The sequence below is a fragment of the Rhincodon typus genome, chromosome 24, assembly GCF_021869965.1.
Source record: "Rhincodon typus isolate 14 chromosome 24, sRhiTyp1.1, whole genome shotgun sequence".
Classification (NCBI taxonomy): Eukaryota; Metazoa; Chordata; class Chondrichthyes; order Orectolobiformes; family Rhincodontidae; genus Rhincodon; species Rhincodon typus.
The window spans coordinates 16,683,016-16,708,525 of record NC_063355.1 but is presented as its reverse complement, the minus strand read 5'-3'; positions in this window follow the sequence as shown (position 1 = coordinate 16,708,525).

Sequence of the window (25,510 nt, the reverse complement as noted above, 5' to 3'; positions counted from 1 at the left end):
TGGCAATGTCCATGGACATGGGTGCGTGAGGTTAGTGCCCATGGAGTGTGCCGTAAGAGGTTGCTACCCAGTGCCCAATATGGTGGTCCTTTGGAGACCAGCAGCGAGCTGAAATTGCCCGGTATCAGATTTGGCTTCCATGTTGTGAATTGGTGGCATCTAGTTTGCTCACACAGGTAGTAAGATAGGAAGTTTAATATAATAAAGCAAGATAGGTGGTTAATAAGGTCATTAACAAGCAATCATGCCCTTCACTAGGCAACGTGTCATTCTCTTGTGAGAAATTCCCGCCCAGTAGTGATACATCATGGAAGTGAATATATTTTAAATATGTTTGTTTGAAATATTCTGGCCATATTCATCAGGCTTGATGAGAAAATTGAAATTACTTCTCATGCTCAGCAAAGTGGACACACTTTCTTCATACTAATAAAATATATGCTTTGATGTTCAATAAGTTTCTATTATGGTAGAATAATTATTAGTTGAGGACATTCTTTGTAATAACCTTGAGGCTGTTATTTAATTGAGGACAAAGTGACTTGCAGCTCTTTGCCTGTTGCGATAGGAGTAGTGTGGTGTGGGCGGAAGGAGGATGGCGGTGTCAGAAATTATGGTATATTCTAACATTTATACATTGCATCATAATTGATTAAATAAGCTGCAACAACATGCCATTACTTGTGTGTATGGTCACTGTGCAAACTGTTTGTACAATGAGTTCAACGATATAAATGATTGCAACTCTTAAAAATGCAAGAAAGACATTTATTTCTTTCATCTGAAATAATCTTTTTAAAATCAAAAGTTCTTTTGAGGTACAAACAAAATTTTTCATATGTACCCAATTGGAATTGAATTTTTCAGACTTTGTGAGAGGGTTTACAAAAAAACTCACTTGTAATTTTATGACTAATTGTGAATGATCTTAGGCCTCAGTAGTCTGCCCCCACTTCCCATCCCACTGGTGACACTTATTCCAGATCCTACTGCCTGCATTGTGAATTCAGTCACACAGGGCTCAAATTGTAAAAGGCAATACTGTGTATAGGATGTGATTGTGAGGATAGTCTGTCCAATCTCAAATGTGTGATATGAGAATAAGTTTTGATTTTGCATTGATTTATTAAAAGAATGAGCATTATCATTTTTCACACGGTGAGTGCCTGATCTCAGTGGAATTAATGGAGAATGGCATAGACGAGAGGCCAGTTGCTTCCCCAAGGGTGAGATATACAAAAATTGTTTGGACATATCCCTCAGGCTGCTCTTAAGTGAGAGACCCAAGAGCTGACTTTCTCCATACTCATTTGACAAAGCAATAATGTCTGGTTTCGGACATCGCGGTATTTAGGTTGGAGGGCCGTGTTAATATTTTACACCAGTTCAGATACCTTGGAAAATAAAAGGGCTATGTCCTCCAGTCAGAGATTTAAAGTGCTTTTCCATTTAAAAATTGCAACTGTTGACAAATGCATAGATCTGCCACTGCCTGTTGCAATTAGTAACTAATTAGTCACTGAATGATGTAGGCAATGGCAAGGAATTTCAGAGAATTATGTGAGATTCACTGCAAGGGGATTCAAGGGCAAAATGTTGTTTTCATTTTCCAACCATTGTATGGTGAAGTGAGATTCTCGCTAGTGACCCCAATGAGACGTCTATTTGCATGTATTGTCGTGTGTTAATTATGGCATCTTCTCACCTCATTGATATGGAATTTCCCATTCTTCAGCCCACAGATCACAGAATCCCTACAGTGTGGGAACAGGCCCTTCGGCCCAACAAGTCCACACTGAACCTCAGAGAATCCCACCCAGACCCATCCCCCTTGTAACCCATCTAATCTACACTGCTCTGAACACTACAGGCAATTTAGCATGGCCAATCCACCTAACCTGCATATCTTTCAACTGTGGGAGGAAACCAGAGCACCCAGAGGAAACCCACGCAGACACAGGGAGAATGTGCAAACTCCACACGGACAGTCGCCCAAGGGTGGAATCAAACCCGGGTCCCTAGCACTGTGAGGCAGCAGTGCTAACCACTGTGCCACCGTGCCGCCCCAGAAACTAGATGGCGATAATTCCCAACATGAAAGTCAGAACAGTGACCTGGTGACTTTAGCTCGCGAATTGCTCCCAGGAGTTTCCATTTTGGATACCAGATACCAAAATTTCAGGGAATGCTCCATCGGCAGTGACTGTATGCACACCAAGTTGTCCAGATTCCAAGTGGGGTTCCAATTTCACTCTGTCCAACTTGTCTGAAGCAGTTCACGGACTGTGGACTGCCAGATCTTGACCGGGTGCATGGCTGGGATTTACAGGATGATGCCGACACCAAGAATCTTTCTAGACCCCAGAGGACAGTACTTACACCGACTGCAAGTAGGAGGATATAAAAAACATGGCATCATGGTGCAAAGATGATGAGGTGAGATTAGGAAGATAGCATGAGAAAACTCACTCGAGCTCATTTACAGAATCCCTCCATGAAATTCACCAAAAGTGATACTTAGTGAGTTTCTGGTAAGATTCAGCTGGCTGCTTTCTCCTTTTCTGACAGGGACACATTCTTTGTGGGAATTAAGAATTGCGGCTAAATTCTTTGGCTCTACTGCAGTCCAGCACCTGAATAAGAACTGTGCCAGATGGAAGTGTAAAAGGAGAAAGCAGCAGAGGAAACTGAAATAGCCCCACCTTTCTTAAACTCATTGTAATAAAGTGTTTTAACCAGCAGGTAGGCATGTACTGGAAGGTGAGATAATAATACTAATTAAAATTGCCTTGTTTGTTCCTCCTCCAATCTATGATTAAAACAACCCAAAGCACCATGTGCAACGTGCACAATGAGGAGAAAATAAATGATAGGAGTATGAATAGATTTCAAAAATAAAGAATGCAGTCCTTAAAATGCTACTTTGTTGATGTACATCAAGATACCAGCTCAAATTATTATGCATTTATCTCCATTTTGAATGCAATAAATTGAAATGAGCATTGTGTACTGTAAGAAAAAGCTGTTCACTTCTTTGATGTAAAAATAAATATTATGCAATTTTATGCTTTGAATTGAAGATGGCAACCCTATCGTGTAATAAAACAGTTAGTGTATGGTTGCCTAGTTGATGCCAGGATAGGTGTCAATTAATGAATGTGTGGTATGTACAGGCTAGACTGCTGCATGCTACTTCCTATTAATAGAGTAAACCTTTGTGGAGGAAACAGCAAGAGCATTGTCTAATTCATGCTGAGTTAGTGATGATTCGTTGGCAGCATTGTTAGCTACTGAATCTCCTCAAATTTCCAAAACGACGTCAATTACCTAGCTTCAATGCCTTTTTTGTCAAATCAAAATAAAATCTAAAATGTGATTGAGCTCTCCACAAACCTAATGGATCCAATGGTCTGAACTGCAGAAAAATTCCAGGAATGGTGTTCTTCCTGCCAATTTAGCAAGTGAAAATTTAATGGAAAGCTGGTTAACTAGAAAGCAATTTCCAATATCCTATCCTAGTTTCTGAGCTCTGATTGATTGGGTCCTTATTTAGTTAGGTGCTCAGATTTGATGGGAGTATAGTGGTGATCTTTCATTACTAGTTAACCTGCTAGGGAACACTGTCGCATTAATTGACTCTCCACCAACAAAGGAACTTTGTCACAGAATTACAAAGCGCACCATTGGCTAGAAGTAAAAGCAGTGGTACACATTGGCTGCCATAAGTGCTTTTAAGAAGAATTGACACATTTTTGAAACACGGGTTCCCTAAATTCTATCATGCTGCCCGACAGCTAGCAAATTAAGTGGAATAATGACCTTGGAGACACTAAGCCACACCTGTCAGCATGGCTTATAGCATGTGGTGGTCTCTGCCTTAGTTTTGCTTTCCTATCACCGGATTGGATCACACATGAGAGCAGTAGCAAAATGCCTCAGCTGGCATTGGGCCATATTTTCCCTGAGGCCTTTCAGAATGCAAGTTGTCAGATGCCCAGGCCACCCCAAATGATTCCTTACAGTTGCAATAGTGCATTGACTCTCAGCTACTCCATGCTTTCACTTTCGATCGATGGAAAGTTTATTTTGTATAATGTCTGCTTCCTGAATATAGTGAGGCTTGAACCCATGGCAAAAATATATTATTTGAATTAAGTGCATTAACTTGGATAAGGGCCAGCGAAACCAAGTTCCTCAAATACGAGAGGTGATCAATCAGAAGTATTTCCTCCATCTCCTGAATGTAACAATTCACTTGTGAAGGTTGTGATTCTTAGAAAATACCTCATAATAGTATGTGGGACTATAATGTCTGTAGGTCAATCTTATTTCTATTTAATGGCATCATCATAGGTCACAAAATGTTGACAATATAAGGCAATAGGGAGAAGGAACTGACATTTGTATACGATCCGTCAGTGTTATATCTTCAAGAAAATGCAAAAAAACTTCACAACCACATATCTGGCAACTGCAATTGTTATTAAATGTCAACTAACCTGTTGCCAATGAGGTTTAAGAAGCAAGAGGTGAGAAAAATGATTCATTTACTTTGAGAGTATCATCTGAGGAGTGCTTTAGAAATTGTATCTACTCTAATCGGCTAAAAACTACCACAGTTTAATGTCTTAACCAAAAGGCGCATCCAGTAATGTTGCTGTCCTTCATTCTCCACTGAAGCTTTTGTTTCAGTTATTCAAATCAGCCTCAAACCTACCATTCTCTGACTTGGCTCCAATTCAGCCACCAACTGAGCCACCCTGATACAACTGGTGCTCAGAAAATGGAGTATATTTTTGTTTAAGTCTGTTGTTATCAACTAAATCATACCATTACCAGAGAAGAGTTTCAGAAAGTGACCATCTCAGTAACCATCTTGTGGCTACTATTCCCTAACAATTTTAGCAGGCTAACTGTCCTAATAACACCCCACAGAGTAGGTAGAACTTAGCAAACTTAATTCTGTGCATTTTTGGAAGGGGAGGGGGCAGTGGGGGTGGGGGTGGGGGTGGGGGTGGAGAGCAGGTATGTAATTCTGTCCCAATTGCTGGTGCACAAATTTGCTGCAAACATCCTTTATCCCTCTGCACTCCACCTCCAATCCAGTTGCTTGGAGGCTGTAACAGCTACCCAGCCAATAGCCAACTCAGCAATTACAATGCCAGTTAAGGACACTGATCAGAGGAGAACTGGACATTTCCATACAGTTTATGGATCTATTGGAGTATAATGGTTACCAGGAGGATTGCTTCCAGACTGAAGGGCCAGGACTCATTGAGACCCCCCTCCATCCCACCCTGACTCTGGCCTATGTGGCTACAAGATTGCTGCTGCCCCCTGCCATGTGAATGCCCCTTCCACAACGGTGGTGCTTGCAGCACCTTGGTCAGTTTCTTTGTGTTCAAAAAGACGGATTACTTCTCTTGGTGTCTCTCTCACTTACTGACACAGGATACAGGCCTTCTTATTGGCCCTCCTGCTTACTTTGACAGTGACCACACTCCCCTCCCCAGTCGGATCACTGATGGGTCAATACAGGTAAGACGAATGTAAGGTTGCTACTCCTGACCACGGCACCTTGAAACCGTCAAAACAATTCCCATCTGTGCAAAAACTGACTCTGGAGAAAATGCCCCAGATTGTCCAACTTTGATTCAGTGGTGGAGAAGGGCAGATGCACATGTTCCATTCCTCCCAGGCAAAAAATGATAGTTCTGGGGGCAGGATTCCTCAATCCATGCCTTGAATGCAATGTTGGCTAAGCCAGGGACCTTCGTTGGTGTTAAAGCAATTCAGTTTTGGCATGTGACCCAGATGTCAGGATCCCAACCCAAAAATCCTCCTCATCATACTTTGATACAGTTCCTTGTAAGATGCAAGCCAACAACTAGCTCACAGCATGTGCCTATCTCTGAGTAACATCCTTTCAGTTTCATTAATTAGTTTTGTATCTGCAATTTTAGGTTCAATGTGACCAGCCTGGTTAGGTCAATCACAGACATCATGTTCTCTTCTGTCTCTGCTAAAGGTGATCACTGAATTCAAACAAAGGCAAACCTATTAGAATTTTATTAATCAGGATTTCTTCAAAAATATCCAATAAGATAAAAGTTCAGATTGTTTTGATTGAGTGGTTGAACTTGATTAACGTTTCAACATTATTAAGATGCAGCTGGGGAAGAAGGTGGATGTTATCTTCTAGAGCCCTTTTCTCCAAAATGCATTGCAAAGTCATTTTGAGGTCTTATAATTGCTTCTTGAAAATGTGAGAGAACCGAGTTGGATGAGACTACAAGAAGGCAGAAAATTACTCCCGACAATGTTGAAACAGGACCAACTGCAAAACTAAATGACCCAGCAACTAATGTAGGCAACAGTGAGGCAGGCAAACACACAAGCAGAAACTGTTGAGGAGTCTATAATGAGTCAAAAGGCTGCCCTATAAAAATAGCTGACAGAGAATCTTAACACAAAATAAAAAGCACTTTGCTTCACAGTTGCACGATCTAGCATTAAGTTACCAGTGTTACACTGGTCTTTTGGCTATCTTTTCCTCATGGAATTAGTCAGCAATCTTTACACAATTAAGAAGGATGGCAGATTCATCATGTATACTGACTAGAGTATTCGATCAAAGCAGAGTATTCTTGTTTGCTGACCACCAATGGCACCACTTCTTTTTCCACTTGTCATAACATGGAGTGGCACACATTGTCATAGCAGCACACCGCACATGCTACTCAGAATCTGAGAACTTTTCAAGCTATTCTTTAAATATCCTGTGAAGCAACTGTAAGTTTCACCTTGCCATCCGTTACGATTGTGTCCAGCAGTTCTTTAAAAAAAATGACAGGACAAGCTTGGAAACTCTGACTGCGGATGCACTGCTTCGTTGGCTATGTCACATGCTTCATGAACAAATCACAAAGCTCTTTCATGTCACATGATCAATGATAAGTGCTTTTGTGAAAGGTCTTGAAAGTGACTCTGAAACAGTGCATTCGCGAGAGTTTCTTGCTTGAGATTACAATGCACAATGAAAACTCATCTTTAAAGTTCCCTCGACAACTACCCTAGTCGCAGCGCTGACACTGAATGTGAATATCAATCGAGAATTCTCTTCTGTAAAATTAAAAGATTCCCATACCAGTGTGTGCAGGATCCACTGCTCAATCTGTTTGCATTCCAGGCAAAAGTAGATCACATCAGTTATCAAAGGACTCCATGCAAAATAAATATATACTCTGGTTGTCTTCTTTAATACAAAATGATGAACATTAATTCCAATTTGACATACATGATATATTTGGGATGACAAAGTTAATCACTCACAATGGTGCTAAAATGCAAAAAATAAAACAAGGTGACATTGAATAAACAACATGTCATGTTAATAACACTGTGTGAAAAGAAAGGAATATCTCTTTACTGGTACTTGCCTAGCAGCCCATTAAGGGGAGGCTTGCATTCACTAACAAAATATTTTGTTCTGTTGCAACAAATAAAAATGTCATATCTTTCCTCTGAAATTTCTCCCTTCCCCAAACAGAAAACTAGCTCACAAAGATAGTAGCCCTGGAAATCTACAACTGGAAGGACTGTGGCAAGTGATGATGTCAGCAACATTCTGACAACCAAAAATGATAAATGGTTCCAGCTGTAGTAAATTAATCATCAATTAATCTACTAATTACTGGTGTCTAGTACACATGTTGTTGGAATGGCTAGGTGAAGAACGTTACCCTGGTACTCATAGGGTCAACAGGGGTTGGTTTTACATTGTGTTCTCTCTCCAAAACCTTTTACTAAAACCACATTTATATCCTTCAGTTTGTAAAACCAAAAAATGCATTATGTTTATGCGACAATGGTCTCCATGTTTCAAAATGAAACCAAGTTATAAACAAAGTCTAGGACTTGCTAGATTTATTTTTTCCTATGTGAAAGGAAGCCAAGTTTCTTGATTTAGCTGCGCAAGCACAGGAAACAAAAGCTCAAACTGAGCAGCTGGCTCTTGTAGACGGAGACTTTCTTGATAACCTGGGGTGTTCCTTTAAGGTAAGGCAACTTTGATGACTGGTGAATAAGCCACCAGATGGCCAGAATATGACAGCCGTAAACCCTGCAATATTTGTCCTCCCAGACTCATCAGCCATCATGTTATTGCTTCAAGCCTATCACACAATATGTGAATCTCCAGTCCAATTTCCTGCTGCTCTTTGGCGGTTATTTTCCCAGGGAACATCATTTCAATGACATCCTAACATTCCATATAATATTCAGGTTTAAAAAGCCTAGAAGCCTCTGACTTTCTAACAAACTAAGGGTCATATGACATATTGTTTCTGTCTTTGAGTTTCTCTTATTGGAAGAGCCTGGAAAATTTCAGTGACAAATTTACAGTCTCTGGCAAGGAAATCAAAACAAAAATTGCTGAATGTGAGCTGAATGCTGATTCAGGTAACTGCCACTTGTACATGGCAGTCTGACAATTTGAAGGTTAAGAACAATGCAGCAATGGCAACAAAGCAATACTTACATGTAATGGCCTTCCTGTGGCTTCTGCCTCCGTGCCTTCCTTGTGCTAGTTTGTTGCCAGGCTGCCCAGGGCAGTTGATTAACATTCTGATTTGACTTGTCTTCCCTTATCTTCCTGCTAAATGTCAGAATTACACTGACCTTGTAGTGAATGGTTTAATTAGTACTGAGTGCTTACCCTTCCTACACTGCCACCTCTATCAATTCAGCATCATCACTAGAGGCTAAAAATAATCACTATTACCCTCAATGTTTGGATTGCTACAAGCAAGCCTTACCCCTGTTTACATGCTGTATATTCTTAAAGAAAAAAACAAAGGCTATGAAAACATTTGTGAAACAGTCATTTTAAATGAGCTTCCCTATCCTTCATCTTCAAAATCAACTTAGAAACTCAATCCTTTGCAATTATTTTCTAGCTTCTTTTTAACTGTAGTAATTCTCCTTGTTCTCTTCTGCAGCTTAGGTTGGCTGGTTTCAAGGTCATACAACTCAGTATCCACATTTATTTCAGCATTCCTCATGAAGCCAGTGTAAATATAGAATGCCATATTTGTACATTTTAAGCTGGGCCTTAAAGGAATGCATTTGCCTCAGCTTTAAAAACATCGTCCATGGTGTTAAATTTTCACTTTGCTCAATTACATGGTTGATTCAGGTTTTGACATGTTATATTCTATCCACAGGAGTAATTATCAAAGGTCACTAAGAGACATAGATCACAAGATTGAAATGTTTATTTGGTTTGATGTGACATCAGATGACCATCTTTTAGGTACCAAGGTATAATCACCATGAGAGAAATCTTATCCTTATATTCATCATGATATTACATTCAGTCTTGATGGTCATTCAATCTTTGAAATAATTATTATTGTCAAATTGTAATTACATAAATGCAGCAGTTAAAGTATGCATGGTTTCAGGTACTTTTCTGTGCAGAGGTTTTGGATGTTTAATTTCCTTACATGTTGCATTTTTATAGTCCAGGAATATAATGCCAGAAAACTGGATAGAATCTATCATACAATATAGGTTTATGCCACACTAAGCAGCTACCACATTCCTGCCAGTATCTGTAGAACAACCTTTGAGCCTCTTTGCCAATTGTCATAACACTATATGTCGGAAGTAGGAGGGAGAAGTTACACACTGTAAATAAGACTGTACTATCAGATTAGGCACTTGTCGAAACTGATTACCTTTACTGATAACAGGATTTGTTGTTAATCTTAAAACAGATAAACTAATATCTGATTTAATTTATACTTTCCGTTTCAAAACATAAATGCCTTAATTCAAGATTCTCGAATACCCTGCTAACTGGAAGGATGGGAGATACTGGTGACTACTGCACACTTGTCCTAACTGTTGATAACTGTGTTCCTCCAGCTCCACACCTTGTTATCTCAGACTCCAGCATTGGTAGTTCCTACTATCTCTGTTGATAACATCAACCCAGGCAATGGCCAAGTGATATTATTGCTAGACCAATAATTCAGAAAACAAGCTTAGTACTCTGGGCACCCAGGTTCAGGTGGTGGAATTTGAATTCAATAAATAGTCTGAACTTAAGTGTCTCATGATAACCATGAAACCGTTGTCAGAAAAAGCCCATCTGGTTCACTAATGTCCTTGAGAGAGACTTAAAGCCTTTAGTAAATCTGTCATCCTTACCTGGTCTGGCCTACATGTGACTCCAGACCCACAGCAGTGGGGTTGACTCTTAACTGCCCTCTGAGCAATTAAGAATGGGCAATAAATGCTGGCCTAGATCTTGCCCACATCCTGTGAATTAATAAGAAAAAACATTTGCTCATACCAAACAGAACATGAAATTATTTGAAACTGGCACAATATGTGCTTTGATTTACACAAATTGTTAGCTTCAGCTAGCAAGTCTAGCACTGTGGCTTCATTACAGATAAATATGAAGGAAACCATATCAAAAGTCAGCAGAATGCATAGAAGTACATATAAGGAGAAATAGCCAACATGAGCTGATGTAAACACGATGATCTGAACGTAACTTTTAAAGTACAGTGTTAATATTTTCTTCCAAGTAAGATTTAAATATTGTTCACTGAAAAAAAAACAAGTGAACTGAGATTCCGGTGAAAAATTTGATAGTTCCCAAAAAACTGGTACAATTAATTGCAACACAGAATTAGATTAGCCCTTCCTTGCCTTCTGACTTGACAGTAGAGTGCAGCTCCTGAATTCAGGACTAAGACATTCACTACTTGACATACTACTTCCTTTAGATTTCAGCAACTTTAAGTAGCAGTGCAAACATCCACATACTTCTGCATACTCAGCAACAGCCAGAAAGAAATAAATCAGCCACTAACTTATAAGTAGTTGATGATCACTTCAAATAGGACTGACAAAGGTGCCTCCTGGTTACTGAATGTATGTACAGTTGTATGAGCCTAAGCTAGGGAGTTAGCTAGAAACAATTAGCTCCACAGTGTTCGCATGGTGCTAAATTAACAGATTCACATTGTAATCTACCTACTCTGCACATTTTGCCTGCATTCTCTTTGCACCTTCGCTAAAGCCAGAATGGTGTCTGGCACATTCTGCACCAAAAGTGCTTAAGTGCATCATGGTGTTGGCACTCAATGCCAAAACATGGGCATTACACAACTAGCTTCTGCAGCACATGTTTTAACTCCAACATTCATTATCATTCAAGAACTTAAGTTATTAATCTAAATGCTAAAAATGCCTTGAAAAATTATGCACTCACTTGTACAATCACAAAGACTGATCAAACCACCCAACTTCGTTGAAGAAATTACGACCCAAGTGTGCTGACAAAAGATTTACAACACTTTTGCAATTTGATGTCCAGAGATTTTCGAAAAGTTGCAGAGGGAAAGCTGTTAATTTATTAGAAATCTGTGTGGATGAAAGCTAACTGGATAAAAAAAACTGGGTAAAAGGTAGAAAATGTCATATCCATGTTCGAGGATTTGGTGAAAGGGTGGCAAGAAAGCCAGATATTGTGCCCAGGGATTGGTGTTGGGATAATTACAGATTTTATTTTTTTACTAACGTTTCATTGCAGAAACTCATAGCTAATTGGTCAAAATTGCAGATATTGCCAAACTGGAAAGGGCAATAAAATTGTTGGAAGTGAATTTAAAATTAGAGATTATGTTGGGCAATGTACTTATGTGGGAAGAATAATGGGAAGGGAAATTTAATCGGGACAAGTTTAAATATAGTTGGAACGAATATTGAGTAATATCCTTATTCCATGTCTGATGTAGAAATAGCTTAACACGATATTGGAGTCGTTGCAGACTCCATCCTCAAGTCCAACAGAGACAATGAATTCCTACAACAATCACAGTAGAACTTTGCTGAATGAACTGAGAAAGATAAATCTATTATATTGTTAGACCAATTGCAAAGTGGTGAAACTGCATAATATGATGTAATAGAAAGGGAAGCAGAGAATGTTTCTATTCCTGCAAGGTGAGGAAATTGAGAATTAGGTTATGATAAAGGTGGAAATGCAGCTCCTCCGCGGCCATATTATACTTATGGAATTTGAATGCTGGATAAATGGGATAAGAATAGATAGGTGGTTGCTTATAACCAGCGCAGACTCGATGGGCCAAAGGGCCTTCTTTTGTACAGTAAACCCCTGTGACTCTTGAATTGCCCATAATCAGATTTATTGTTTGGAAAAGTAGACAACATGCGTATCTCAGCCCTCTGCCCAAGTGTGTAGTCAATTTTATTATGATCCCAGCTGATATTATTACTGGACAAGTCAGGTACCGGACTGAAAACTGGCTTGATAGATTTTTTTTTAAAATTAACAAGGTGATTGTTCACTGAAATATAAGCATGCCAGGAATGCCAGGAAAGTACTTCCTGGGAAGTACATGGATGGAACACTTGAAATGTCATAACATTCAAGGTTATGGGCCAAGTGCTGGAAAATGGTACTAGTCCTTTTTTATTTATAACACCAGAGAGGATTTGCTTCTCTATCATATCTGTATGTTTAACTTAATTATTTCTTTTAATTCCAAGTTTTAGGAGTTTCTTTTGGTCTGAGGAAGGATGCTCTTGCTCTCAAGGGAGTGCAGCGAAGGTTTACCAGGCTGATTCCAGGGATGGCAGGACTGACATATGAGGAGAGATTGACTAGATTAGGATTGTTTTCACTGGAGTTCAGACAAATGAGGGGAGATCTCATAGAAACTTCTAAAATTCTAACAGGACTAGACGGTGTAGATGCAGGGAGGATGTTCCTGATGGTGGATGTGTCCAGAACCAGTGGTCACAGCCTGAGGATTTGGGGTAGACCATTTAGGACAGAGATGAAGAGACATTTCTTCACCCAAAGAGTGATGAGTCTGTGGAATTGATTACCACAGGAAGTAGTTGATGCCAAAACATTGAATGTATTCTAGAGGCAGCTAGATATAGCACTAGGGGTGAATGGGATCAAAGGTTATGGGGAGAAAGCAGGATCAGGCTATTGAGTTGGATGATCAGCCATGATCGTGATGAATGCTGGAACAGGCTCAAAGGGCTGAATGGCCTCCTCCTACTCCTATCTTCTATGTTTCACACTACTGAGCTTATACTTTCTCAGCTTTGAATAACACATCCTGAATAGTAACCAAACACTTCTGGTATGGAACTTTAAATTTAAAACACTTTTCTGAAGTAACTCTTTTCTCCAAGAGTAAATGTTTCATAAATACAATTTGAACCAGGAGTTCCATGAAATGACCAACAGAAGTTTTAAAATGATAGGTCTTCCCCCCGATCCTTCAAAGCAGAAAGCAACTAATTTAAATATTTACTTTGTTCACCTCTAAAACTTGTTGATTGCAGAAACAATTCCCGTTGTTCACCCCAAGGACTCTCTCTCTCATAGTTTTAAAAAAGGCCCAAAAATGCTGGCAAGTTATTCAGTAAATCCTCTTAAACAGAAACCAAAACCCGAATGTCACTAATTCAAAATTCAAACATTAAAATAAATAACATGAGAATGTATATAACTTATACACCTTACAGGGCAATTTATTAACAACAACAAGCTTATGTGGGTTTAAATAAAGAGGATTATTTATCCAAAAACAGAGAAAATGCTATATTATCCACACACCAGGCAGTCACATAAGGCACAATTGAAGAAGATAGTGCTCTTTGACAAGTGTTAAAGCAAAAGAATAGGTAACAGTTTGTATACTGCTGTTGTTACAGGCCAAGTAAAGAAATGAGTCTTCTCTACTCAAGAATTGTAGCTTCACTGGTTTAAAATAGCTAGAGCCAGATATCATGATTATTGCAGAATTTCCTCAAAGAGATGACATTTTCAGAAAATCACAAAGTTGTTTACTATTGATTTTTGGATCAGGAGGTTATCTTTAAATACTGCTGGACATTTGAGAGAAAGGAATCAGGCCTGGGGATCTTGAGACTTTCACAGCCATAGGTTTTATTGTTCTTAAAGGCAAAGACAATGCTGCCTTTTCTGTAGATTCTGTGGTTTGTGGTATTCTCGGCTAATTGTCTTTGGTTGTTGGGTCTTTGGACAACAACATTTGGCATTTCAAGCTGGTTTTGATCACATGACCAATGGCCATTGTCCACACAGAATGGCTTAAATGAATCCCTTTGCTACACAATGGGAGATAGACGGCACTCTTTCACATTAATTTTTGGATAACTATTTTCTTCAGCTCTCTTTCATTAAACATTGAACTTAGAGAAGCGAGGTTTCAAGTCAAGAAACTTCAATAGCAGGTGTAATTCCAACAGATAGGTCTAGCTGGCTATGTTGACTTAAGGGGACTGAAGTAAATTAAGAATGTTGTTGAATTAACAGAAGTCACCTGACCTTTGCAGCCATCTTGTCAGTTGTCTTTACAAATAAAAAAGTTAGAAGAAATTATATACAAGGACAATCATGTTTCAAATGATGATAAGAATGTGCTTTTACGATGCATTACTAATGGGTCCAAGTTACTAAGTGGTCAACTGGCAAATCTTATGTTTATTTCTCACTTCCCATCTGAATATGTTATTTTGTGCGAGTCCCAATGGATGCGAGCAGCACTAATAAACACGCCTATCCAATTAGCTACTCTCCAGTAGAGGACGATCAAAATTACCAGGCAGAGGTACTGTCGCTCCAACTAATGTCAAGTAATCCAGCACCAAGCACAAATCAAACCTTCACACCTTACGTACCTCAGCACCATACCTGCTAACATTCAATGATTCACAACTCATATTGTTCTCCAATCCTCTGATTTCTCTCCACAAGAGATTACCCTCTCATGCATCATCCTGATGAACATGTGTAAGTCTTTTGTGCAATGTTAGTGACACTAGATCAGTAATTCGGAAGTCCAGGCTAATATTATGGAGTTATGGGCTCAACTCCCATTATGGCAGATGGTGAAATTTGAATTCAATAGGATCTGGAATTAAAAAAAACAACCAGTCTCATGGCAAACTGTAACCACTGTCAATTGTCATTAATAATCAATTTGGTTTAGTAATGTCCTGTAGGGAAGGAAATCTGGCACTTGGTCTGGTTTACACGTGCCTCCAGACCCACAGTAATGTGATTGACTCTTAATTGACCTCTGGGCAAATTAAGGATGTGCAATAAAACCTTACCCAGCCAGTGATGCTAACTGATGAACTAATTTAAAAATAATCGCCATGCCTTTGATCAGGATTCCCAGATCATTAGTTGGCATCTATAATGCAACAAATCTTGCAAATTTTGCTTCTCCGCTTCTTCAGAGTCCTCCACAACCCTCAAACAAGGAGTGTTTTGCTCCTGGCAGCCTTTCTACTAAGGAATTTTGACAAGACCTATCCCAAGAGTCAGATTTCTACAAAATACAATTTATGACTGAAGTTAGTACAACAATCCACATTTCTGTGATTGCTTGTCTTGGCTCAGGTTTCTGTCCAGCCTACATTCTTTGCATTGGAAATGGTGGCAAGTAGGATCAAGCCATAATATTGCGTAACTAAGGAGTTGGATTCAATACAAAATGCTTAATAACAGCATTAACAATGTTTATTATTAATTAACAATTCATTTGCATGTTTTCATCACTAGATTATGCATACACAAGCCCATTTTATAGGGGAGACAATGGCCTAGTGCTATTATCGCTAGACTGTTAATCCAGCGATCTACATAACATGCTGGGACCCAGGTTCAAATCCCGCCATGGCAGATGGTGGAATTTGAATTCAATAAAAATATATGGAATTAAGAATCTAATGATGACCACGAATCCATTGTCGATTGTCAGGAAAAACCCATCCAGTTCACTAACAACATTTAGGGAAGGAAACTGCCATCCTCACCTGGTTGGCCTACATGTGACTCTAGGCCCACAGCAATGTGGTTGACTCTTAACTGCCCTCTGGGCAATTAGGGATGGGCAATAAATGCTGTATAGCCAGCGATGCCCTCATCCTGTGACCGAATAAAGAAAAAAATCTTTGAATATTACTTTGACATGCAAAACAACCATTTTTCTGAGAGGGTGACCGCTTTGCTGAACACCTGTCTATAAAAATGACCTGAACTTCAGTTACCTGTCACTTCAATCTCCACTGTGTTCCCTGGCCAATGTTTCTAGCTCAGGGATGCTGCATTGCTCCAGGGACGCAGAGCGTAAATTGGAAGAACAGCATCTCAGCCTGCAGCCTTCAGGACTCAACACCGTGTTCAATAATTTCAGAGCCTGAATACGTCATTCCATGTCCTTTAAGCCCCCCGGACCTCAGGCCCTGACATGACATGGGCTGCTTTCAACAAAGCCAACTGTTGTCACCTTGTCATTGCCTCCATTATCAGTTTCTCTCCTTCCCTGGCTTACTATCAACCTTCCCTTCGTCTGCTTAACTTTTTATCTCTCTTTTGGGTTCTTTCTCCATCATCTGCACACTGTCTCCCCTATAAAATGGGCTTGTGTATGCATAATCTAGTGATGAAAACATGCAAATGAATTGTTAATTAATAATAAACATTGTTAATGCTGTTATTAAGCATTTTGTATTGAATCCAACTCCTTAGTTACGCAATATTATGGCTTGTTCCTACTTGCCACCATTTCCAATGCAAAGAATGTAGGCTGGACAGAAACCTGAGCCAAGACAAGCAATCACAGTGTTCACCCTCTGTCATTATCATGATTACCACCTTTTCCTAGCTGTTATCAGTACTGAAGAAGGGTTACTGGACTTGAAATGTTAACTCTACTTTCACGCCATACGTGCTGCCAGAGCTGCTGAGTTTCTCCAGCAATTTCTGTTGCGTCATAGTCATACAGCATGGAAACAAATCTTTCAGTCCAACCAGACCATGCCAACCATATTCCAAAACTAAACAAGTTCCACGTGCCTGTGCTAGGCCCATATCCCTCCAAACATCTCCCATTCATGTCCTTATATTGTTTCAGATCTTCAGCATCTGTGGATGTTTGTTTTATTTAAGCTTTACTGTGACCACCAGTGTCAACTCATTCTTAAGTCTACAACAGATTTGGACAATAAATTCCTTCACTTTCCAGATGTGGGGATGAATGGCATCTAGTGAACCTCAACAAAGCTGCATCAAGCCGTGCGTAGACCCTCAGTATGCAAACACCAAGTGTCATGACGTACTGAGGTTCTACCTGTCCCCGGTGATACAAAGGAAGGACCTGGTTTCATTGCCATGGAGCACTCCAAGTAGTTGGACCATTACATATCACCTGCCCCTTGTGGAAGAATTTGCAAAGGAAAACACTTTTGATCACAAGTACATCAGGAAGTGATCAGCACATAATGTCCTCAAGACCCTGCGGGAAAGGGAACGGGATGATCCTGTTGGGTGATTCCCTGAGCACACTGTCATAGTCATTTGGCAGAATGCCTCATTGCCAGAACTTTCAACAAGCACAAAGACATCGCTTGGCTGGTGATGAGAAGGGCACTACCCTGGGAGATATTTCATGTACACCCGCATTCTGTGGACCACAGCATGCTGCTGTTGAAGCAGCTGCAGGAGGGCAAGAGGCTGTCATACATCTCCTGATGGAATATACCTATGCAAAGGAGGTTTGGAGAAAGATGCAGCGGTTTTTGCTGGGGTTCGTCCTGAGCAGCGTTATGACGCAGGACTCTGCGCTCTACAATCTGTTCGACAGGATGTACGCTGAGACAAGCATTGATTGTGCCTGGAGGACCATCAGCTCAGTGAAAGATGCTTTTTGCTCTGCCCAGATCTCATTGGTCTTCCAGTGCAATCAGTTGGGTCCAACCAACTGTTGCAGAGTGTCACATTCCAAGGTCCAGGACTATGTGCTGAGAGACACTCTAAAGGTTGGGCAGCTACCACCAAGCACTGGTGGGGAAAGACTGCCATGTGAGGCCTTCCTGCCAAGGTACAATGGAGGTCCATTCAGTTATCAGATCCTCTCGGTACCTCAAATTTATTGTAATATAAGTATAATCAAAAAATGCCTTGGGTTTTTTTTTAAATTAACTGCAGGGAATACCAAATTCTAATGTTTGTTTGTTGCTCATGTGCAAAGACTTGTCAGGAATTGTATATAAAGTTTTTTTAATGAATAAAGTATATTTTTGCCAAAACAAAAGGGTCAGACAGGCACTTGGTCCTATTAGATTCCTGACATTCATGTCCTTGTCATCCTGGGGATTGATACATGGGTCAGTTTTACAGGTCAAGTGCAGCCCTCTGGTGATTGCATGAGGTAAGTAGGGGTGTTGTGCAGACATCAGTCCAGAGACTGTCCCATGGTCAGTTGAATCTGTCATGCTAGGGCACTCTGGGATGGGCCACAGTCAGTCTTGGAGTTTGGTCAATAACCGTTTAAGGGCTAATCACAACCAAGTCCAGGGGATCTTGGGGAAAGTGGCAACTCAAGTGTGAGGATGGGCAGAAGGGGGAAGATGCCATCCTTATTGTGGTTGTCACAATAAGGACGGCATCTTCCCCCTTCTGCCCTGAGCTTTATACTTGGTATCCCTTTGGAAACGGTCTATCTTTGACCTTCAGATGAAGTGGAAAATGGCTCAGGTGACTGCAGTGGTGCAGGTTCGGGGAATGGGCCAGACATACAGCAACACCAAGAGTACCTCTCACCCAACGACCATGTTTTTAACCTGCAATGGAGACGGAGTGGTGCTCCCATCTGTCTAGTTTCTGACTCACCTTGGTGATTGCCAAAATATACATGGTACAGTTCGAAAGAAGAGGGAATTGTGTTGGAGGCTTGATGAACACTTTTTCTTACGTCCAAAAAGATAGAACAAAACTTGAGAGCAATAGACCAGGCAGCCTAGTGATAGGTAAAATATAGGAATTTGTATTAAAAGTGATAAAAAGCATCCAGAAATTGAAAATATAATAACAAAAACCAGTTTGTATGGATTGCAAGGGCTCCGCTAACCTGACGAAGGTAACTGAAATTATATAAAATGATAATGTAGAACTGTGTGGAGTTGGAGGAACACAGCAGTCCAGGCAGCATCAGATGCTCCTCTGATGCTGCCTGGCCTGCTGTGTTCCTCCAGCTCCACACTGTGTTATTTCGGTCTCCAGCATCGGCAGTTCTTATTATCTTTTAATGTAGAACTGTCATGCACTCGGATTTTCAAAAGGTTTTGATACAGTACCACAGAATTTGTCTGAGAATGGCTAAGGATCATGGAATCAGGGGGCAGACAACAAATCCAAAGAGAGAGCAAGGTGCAGGGCTGGATGAACACAGCAGGCCAAGCAGCATCATAGGAGCAGAGAGGCTAAATCCAAAGAGAGTTTTATTTAAAAAAGAAGTATTAAGTGAAGTAAAGGATAATTATTTGGATTTGGGGGAAATAACGTGACCACAGCTAATCGTAATTTACAGCCATATTTAGGATTTAGGAACAAGTAACTCAATACAACATTTGCAAATATTAACAAATTGGGGCAGCAAATATGAAGGAAGAATGCAATGTAGTACAAGAAGATACCAGAAATATGACGACTGAGTAGAAAAGTGAGGCAACAAACTTTAATATGGATAATTGTAAGATTATTGGTTTTGGGAAGAAAAAGATATTATAGAAAATAAGAAACTTAATGGGGATGGACAGCAAAGGGAATTAGGATTTTTCTCTATTTATTTGTGGGATGTGTGTGCATCACTAACTAGGCCACCATTCATTGCCCATCTCTAATTGCACTGGAAAAGGGAATGATAAACTACCTTTTGAACTGCTGTAGTCCTTCGGATGTAGGGATACCAATACTGCTGGATATCCCAGGATTTTGACTCAATGACGTTTCAACTGTTCTAACAAACATTGATATAGTTCCAATTCAGGATGGTTTGTATTTCTGGGCAGGGACTTTCAAGTAGAGGTGTTCCCATGTGGACAAAGATGGCGGCGCCAGCCGGGCACGGGGCAAGGCCGAGTAAATGACAAAGGAGAATGTACGCAGTAAAAGGGTGAGGCTCATGCGGCTCCACCCAGCCCAAGGTCTCCCCTGTGAGCGAGGAGCAGGTCCCCAGCCTCGTGCCCTGGTCCAGACTCGCATGGCTGGCCTGAGGCTCCAGGCCCGCTACAAATCTCAGCTACCTGATGGCGGAGGCAGTGACGAGTTTATTCCCAGCGTAGGACTCTGTGGCGCTGGCGGCAGCTGCATTGGTAAGGTTTCCCCTCCCCCCTCACACCGTGAACTTATGGTGGCAGCATTGGTGGAGGCAAGATGGTGCCAGAGAGTGGGGGCTTTTGTTCCAGCAGTGGTGAAGCGCAGTTATAGCAATGTAGTTGGTTTGGGAGCATGGAGGAGCCTGGATCCAGGCCCATGGCCGAGCTAGAAGTGGGAGCTATTCCAAAGACCACCTAACTTTATTGAGATAAGACTATATTATAGTCTTTATATTTATATTCCGTGTTTTGGTTTAACTTCTGTGTTTTAAGATGGCGCCAGAGAGTGGTGACTGTAAATAATACCTTTCACTGTATTTTTAATAAATACACATGACATTAAATCAAATCAAATCATCTGCTGTCCTGGTCTTCGAGATTGACAAGGTCAGAAACCATGCGACTCCATTTTATAATCCAACAGATGTATTTGCAAACACAAGTTTTCGGAGCCTCGCTCCTTCTTCACGGCTAACACCTGAAGAAGGAGCAAGGCTATGAAAGCTTGTGTTTTCAAATAAATCTGTTGGACTATAACCTGGTGTCGTGTGATTTCTGACCTTGTCCGCTCCAGTCCAACACCTGCACCTCCACATCATGGCTTCTAGGCAGAAGAAGTTATTGGGTTGGAAAGTGCTGTTGAAGGAGACTTGGTGAGTTACAATGCTGAATTAATCATTGCAATGCAGCATCACATGTTAGCAATGCAGTTAAAAGTGCTCACAATGTACTGGAATTTATTTTTAAAGGTGCAGAGCTCCAAAGTATTGAAATGATGCTAAATACGAACAGCAACCTAGTCGGTTCACACATAAAAGTGCTGGGCACAGTTCTGGTCTCCATACGTTGTAAAGGGCATAGAAGTAGTGGAGACTTACTAGGATGACAGGAGAAGAGAGAGATTACAGATGGAAGGAAAGACTGAAAGGCTATTCTTTAAAAAAGAGAAGATTTAGAAGTGATCTGATTGAGGTCCTCAATATTATGAATTAAGTGGACAGGAGAGATGTAGGCAGCACGTTTCCTATTTATGTAAAACCCAAAACTCAGGGCCATAAGTGACAGACTGTTACTCATTAATCTAATCAGAAAGTATGGAGAAATTTATTTACTCAGAAATTCGTTGAAACAGTTGAAATGTGGGACTGCGAACCACAACAAATGGCTGGGATGTTTTTAAAAGGAAACTGGCTGAATACATGGGAGGAAAAGAGAAAAGATCAGCTGAAAGAGATGAGGCAGATAGAATGTGGGAGACCCCCATGGAGTAGAGACACCAGTACAGGCGAGTAAGAATGAATCTTTTTACTCTATTTTTGTGTGATATATTGAAGGCGTGGTTAGTAAGTTTGCAGATGACACCAAAATTGGTGGTAGAGTAGACAGTGAAGAAGGTTTTCTAAGATTGCAAAGGGATCTTGACAAAATGGGTCAATGGGCTGAAAAATGGCAGATGGAGTTCAATCTGAATAAAAACAAACAAGGGTAGGGCTTATACAATTACTGATAGGGCCTTGAGTAGTATTGTAGAACAGAGGGACCTAGGGGTTCAGGTACAGAATTCTTTGAATTTTGCGTCACATATAGACAGGGTGATTAAAAAGGCATTTGGTGCACCTACCTTCATTGCTCAATCCTTTTAGTAGAGAGTTGGGAAGTCATGTCGGCATTGTACAGGATATTGATGAGGCCTCTTCTGGAGTATTGTATCCAATTCCGATTGTTCAGTTACCAGAAGGGTATTATTAAGCTGGAATGGGTTCAGAAGAGATTCACCAGGAAGTTGTCAGGTATGAAAGATGTGAGTTATAAAGAAAGGCTGGATAGACTGGGACCTTTTTCAATGGAGCATAGGAGATTGAGGGGCGGCCTTATTGAAATTTATAAAATGATGATGGGTATAGATAGAGTTAATGGTAGTTGTCTTTTCCCCAGGAAGAGGCATTTCAATACTGGGGGTACATTTTTAAGGTGAGAGGAGAGAGGTTTAAGAAATACATGAGGAGCAAATTTTTTACACAGTTCGTGCATGGAATGAACTTCCAGAGGAAGTGGTGGATGCAGTTACAATTACAATGTTTAAAAAACATTTGGATAAGTACATGAATAGGAAAGTTTTGGTGGGATATGGGCCAGGGAAGGGCAGGTAGGGCTAGTTTAGTTTAGGATTATGGTCGACGTGGACTAGAAAGTCCAAAGCAAAGTAAACCAAAGTATCTGTTTCCGTGCTGTATGATTCTGTGATGCTAAATAACAGTATTTTCGTTAGACTAATCTTTCCCATATTTCTGGCTGCCATATTGAAAATCTTATAAGCGTTGATAAGCTCATAGAATCGTTCAGCCAAATATTTGCATGAGGTTTACCATACATCATGCATAGCCTTCTTCTTGAGTCATGAGATTTGCTTAATAAACTAATCATATTTGATAGCTGTCCATGACATTTTGTTGCACTTTAGTCAATGCAAGCATAGAGCAAAAAAATCTGTAAAATTATATTACAGAAGCTGCAATAACAGATGTTGCGAATAAAAATAAAAAACCACGATCTGCTTTTTAAATCATTCATGCTGATTGCTTGTTTGAGAAAACCAAATCACGTAAGAATGGAATGATGTTACCCCTTTATCCGTTTTTAATGGTTGTTACAAACAATTCACTTTATAGTCATCAGAATGTTGGATAAAATGATACTTCAAATGTAAGTGTGAAGTGGGGGTTAGCAATGTCTCTGGGACTTTCCACAAGAATGAATGCTGAAAGAGCCAGGTGGTCCATTTACAAAGGACATCATTTCAATCCACCTTCAACAACAACTGAACTCCTTGCTTTTGAAAATTCCACCCCCAACTCCAGCCTGAATCTTAGAGAGGATCTATGCCTGTTGGGATTGGGCAGTACATATATTGGGACCAGATTTCCTTATATCAATCATATCTTAGGTCTCATTATCAACTAATCTCAGTTCAAGTAAACTTTGCCCCTTTGTATCAATAGCTTTGTAAAAGGTGGATGGATGCTCTTCTATGAAAAGCTCCAACAGGAACTCCCAGTGTCACTCGAGACACGGGCAAATTCTTGGTCCTTAGTCTGTCCTCCCACTGGTTTCCTCAATTACAAATGAAAGGCTCAATGAACTATGTCAAGGCTATCAATCACTTTGATATATCAGTTGGAAAACAAATTATTCAGTTTAGGGTTGAGTTTTGCAGACTGGAAATTAATCAGGTTCCAACTCTGTTGTGTCCAAGTCAGCTGGGTGTCACAAAGGTTGTCAAGGGACTGTTTTGATTGGTGTCAATACCTCTATGTTAGCGAGGAAGGTACAGGAGGCTAGCGTCTGCCAAGGTCATTGTCCAGATATCACTGTTGCAAAGTGTTTCAGGCAGAATCAGGAGTAGATATATTGCTGCCTGTAATGATATCACCAGTCACCATTCAAGGTGAGGTATTGGAGGCAAGATCCTATTGAATGGTGGAGCAGAGTTAAGAGAATGAGTAGCCTTGTCTGGGTCCTACTTTTTATGTTTTTCTTTTGGAGCCATATCCCTGGCTTCCATTTGAACTTTTTCCATGACGTAGGAAAACAAAGATGGTCAGCTGGCCATCCATTTCATAATGCTGAGGATTTTCCTTTATTCTGAACTCAATTCCCCATTTCGGCTAAAATTTGGAGGAGCAGCAGGTTCTGTCAGTGCAGTGATGAAATATCAAAACTGTTTTATTGAACAAACTTGTTAATGTTTCTATGGTTTGCATTCCTATAACTTACAACATGAATAACTACGTTACTTCATGTTCGTTATTTGTTCCCAATGTGACCCATAAACATCAAAGCGTCAAAATTGCAGAAATGCTGCATCTCTTTTCCAACTGTATGTCTTATTTTACTAGCAGGTCAAAAAAGTATCTATGCTCATTGATGCTTCCCTATGCTGAAGTCTGCAGGAATTTTATTGTTCCTGCTGTGATGAAGTACAGTGAACTGGCTTCTGCCAAATGCAGCTTTGTTCAAAATGAAGAGTTCACTGAATCAAATTTCATTGCATGAAGAATGTCACGGTTAACCTCATTAACGACGCAAGTGTGAGAGAGTTCTTTCTGACAAATATTTATACTCAAAATGTTCACCCATACCCAAACCCAAAGCACTTAAAGGTTTCACTTTCCTAAACTCTCAAAAAGGAAAAAAAAAGTGTTCAGAATCAGACAGCAGGCATTCTGCTTTTCAGCGTAGCACTGACCATTGCAGAGAATCATGCCAGACTCTTGACTGTGTTTATTACCGAATATAAACATCACAGCGCCACTTCCTTGTGTTATGAGACCCCACTATTAATTTCTGGTTGCCAAAGTCAGGCAACACAGACTGTCAAGCTCTCTTGCAGTGTGTGATAGGAAACAGGTTTTTTTGACCGTAAAACAAGGAGATCACAGACAGTGTGGCCGGGACATTAAACTAAACATTTTCAGAGTTTACTGTATAGGAAGTAATTTTCTGTATTTTCCAAACATGCATGTTTGAAATGTCTCCAGCTCATCCTAAATTTCACTTGACACTGATCTGCTGCCAAATTCCACCCAAAAGGGAGCTTAAGCTAAAATTGCTCTCTTTTATTTCCAAATTTTTATGTTTTCAGATTAAATACTTAACTTTTACAATAATAGGAGTGAGGTATCCAGATTCCTATTGTTTCTGATGAACATGCAGTGCTGATGAGGAGCAGAAATATGACATTAAGAGCAAAGTTTATTCAGTTAAGTCTTGATTTGCTTTTCCAAAGTTCAAAAACAAGGTTGCCTTGTAAATCCCATTATTGAATTCAGTGTTTAATATTACATGCTCTCACATCACTACAATAACCAAAAAGGTTAAAATTGTTAACCTCAGCACACATAACTACAAAGCAAAGGCTGACCTTTCCCTCAGCACAACTATTTTATGGGCAAAAACCAGCAAATTAGCAGAAAGTGCCTGTGAAAGGATTAAATCAGGTCCATTTTCATCAAACTGCTTTACTTCCAAATAAAAGAAATACGTTACAACTCAAAAGTTTATATTATTTTACAAAACACTTTTAATAATAGATTTAGAGTAAATCACAGTTGAGTAAAAACAAGATTACCTTAATTTGGATGAGGAAGACATGATTTCTTTCTTTCAGAATGTCAAACCAAACACTATTTTTTAGAGATAGGAGGAACTGCAGATGCTGGAGAATCTGAGACGGCAAGGTGCAGAGCTGGATGAACACAGC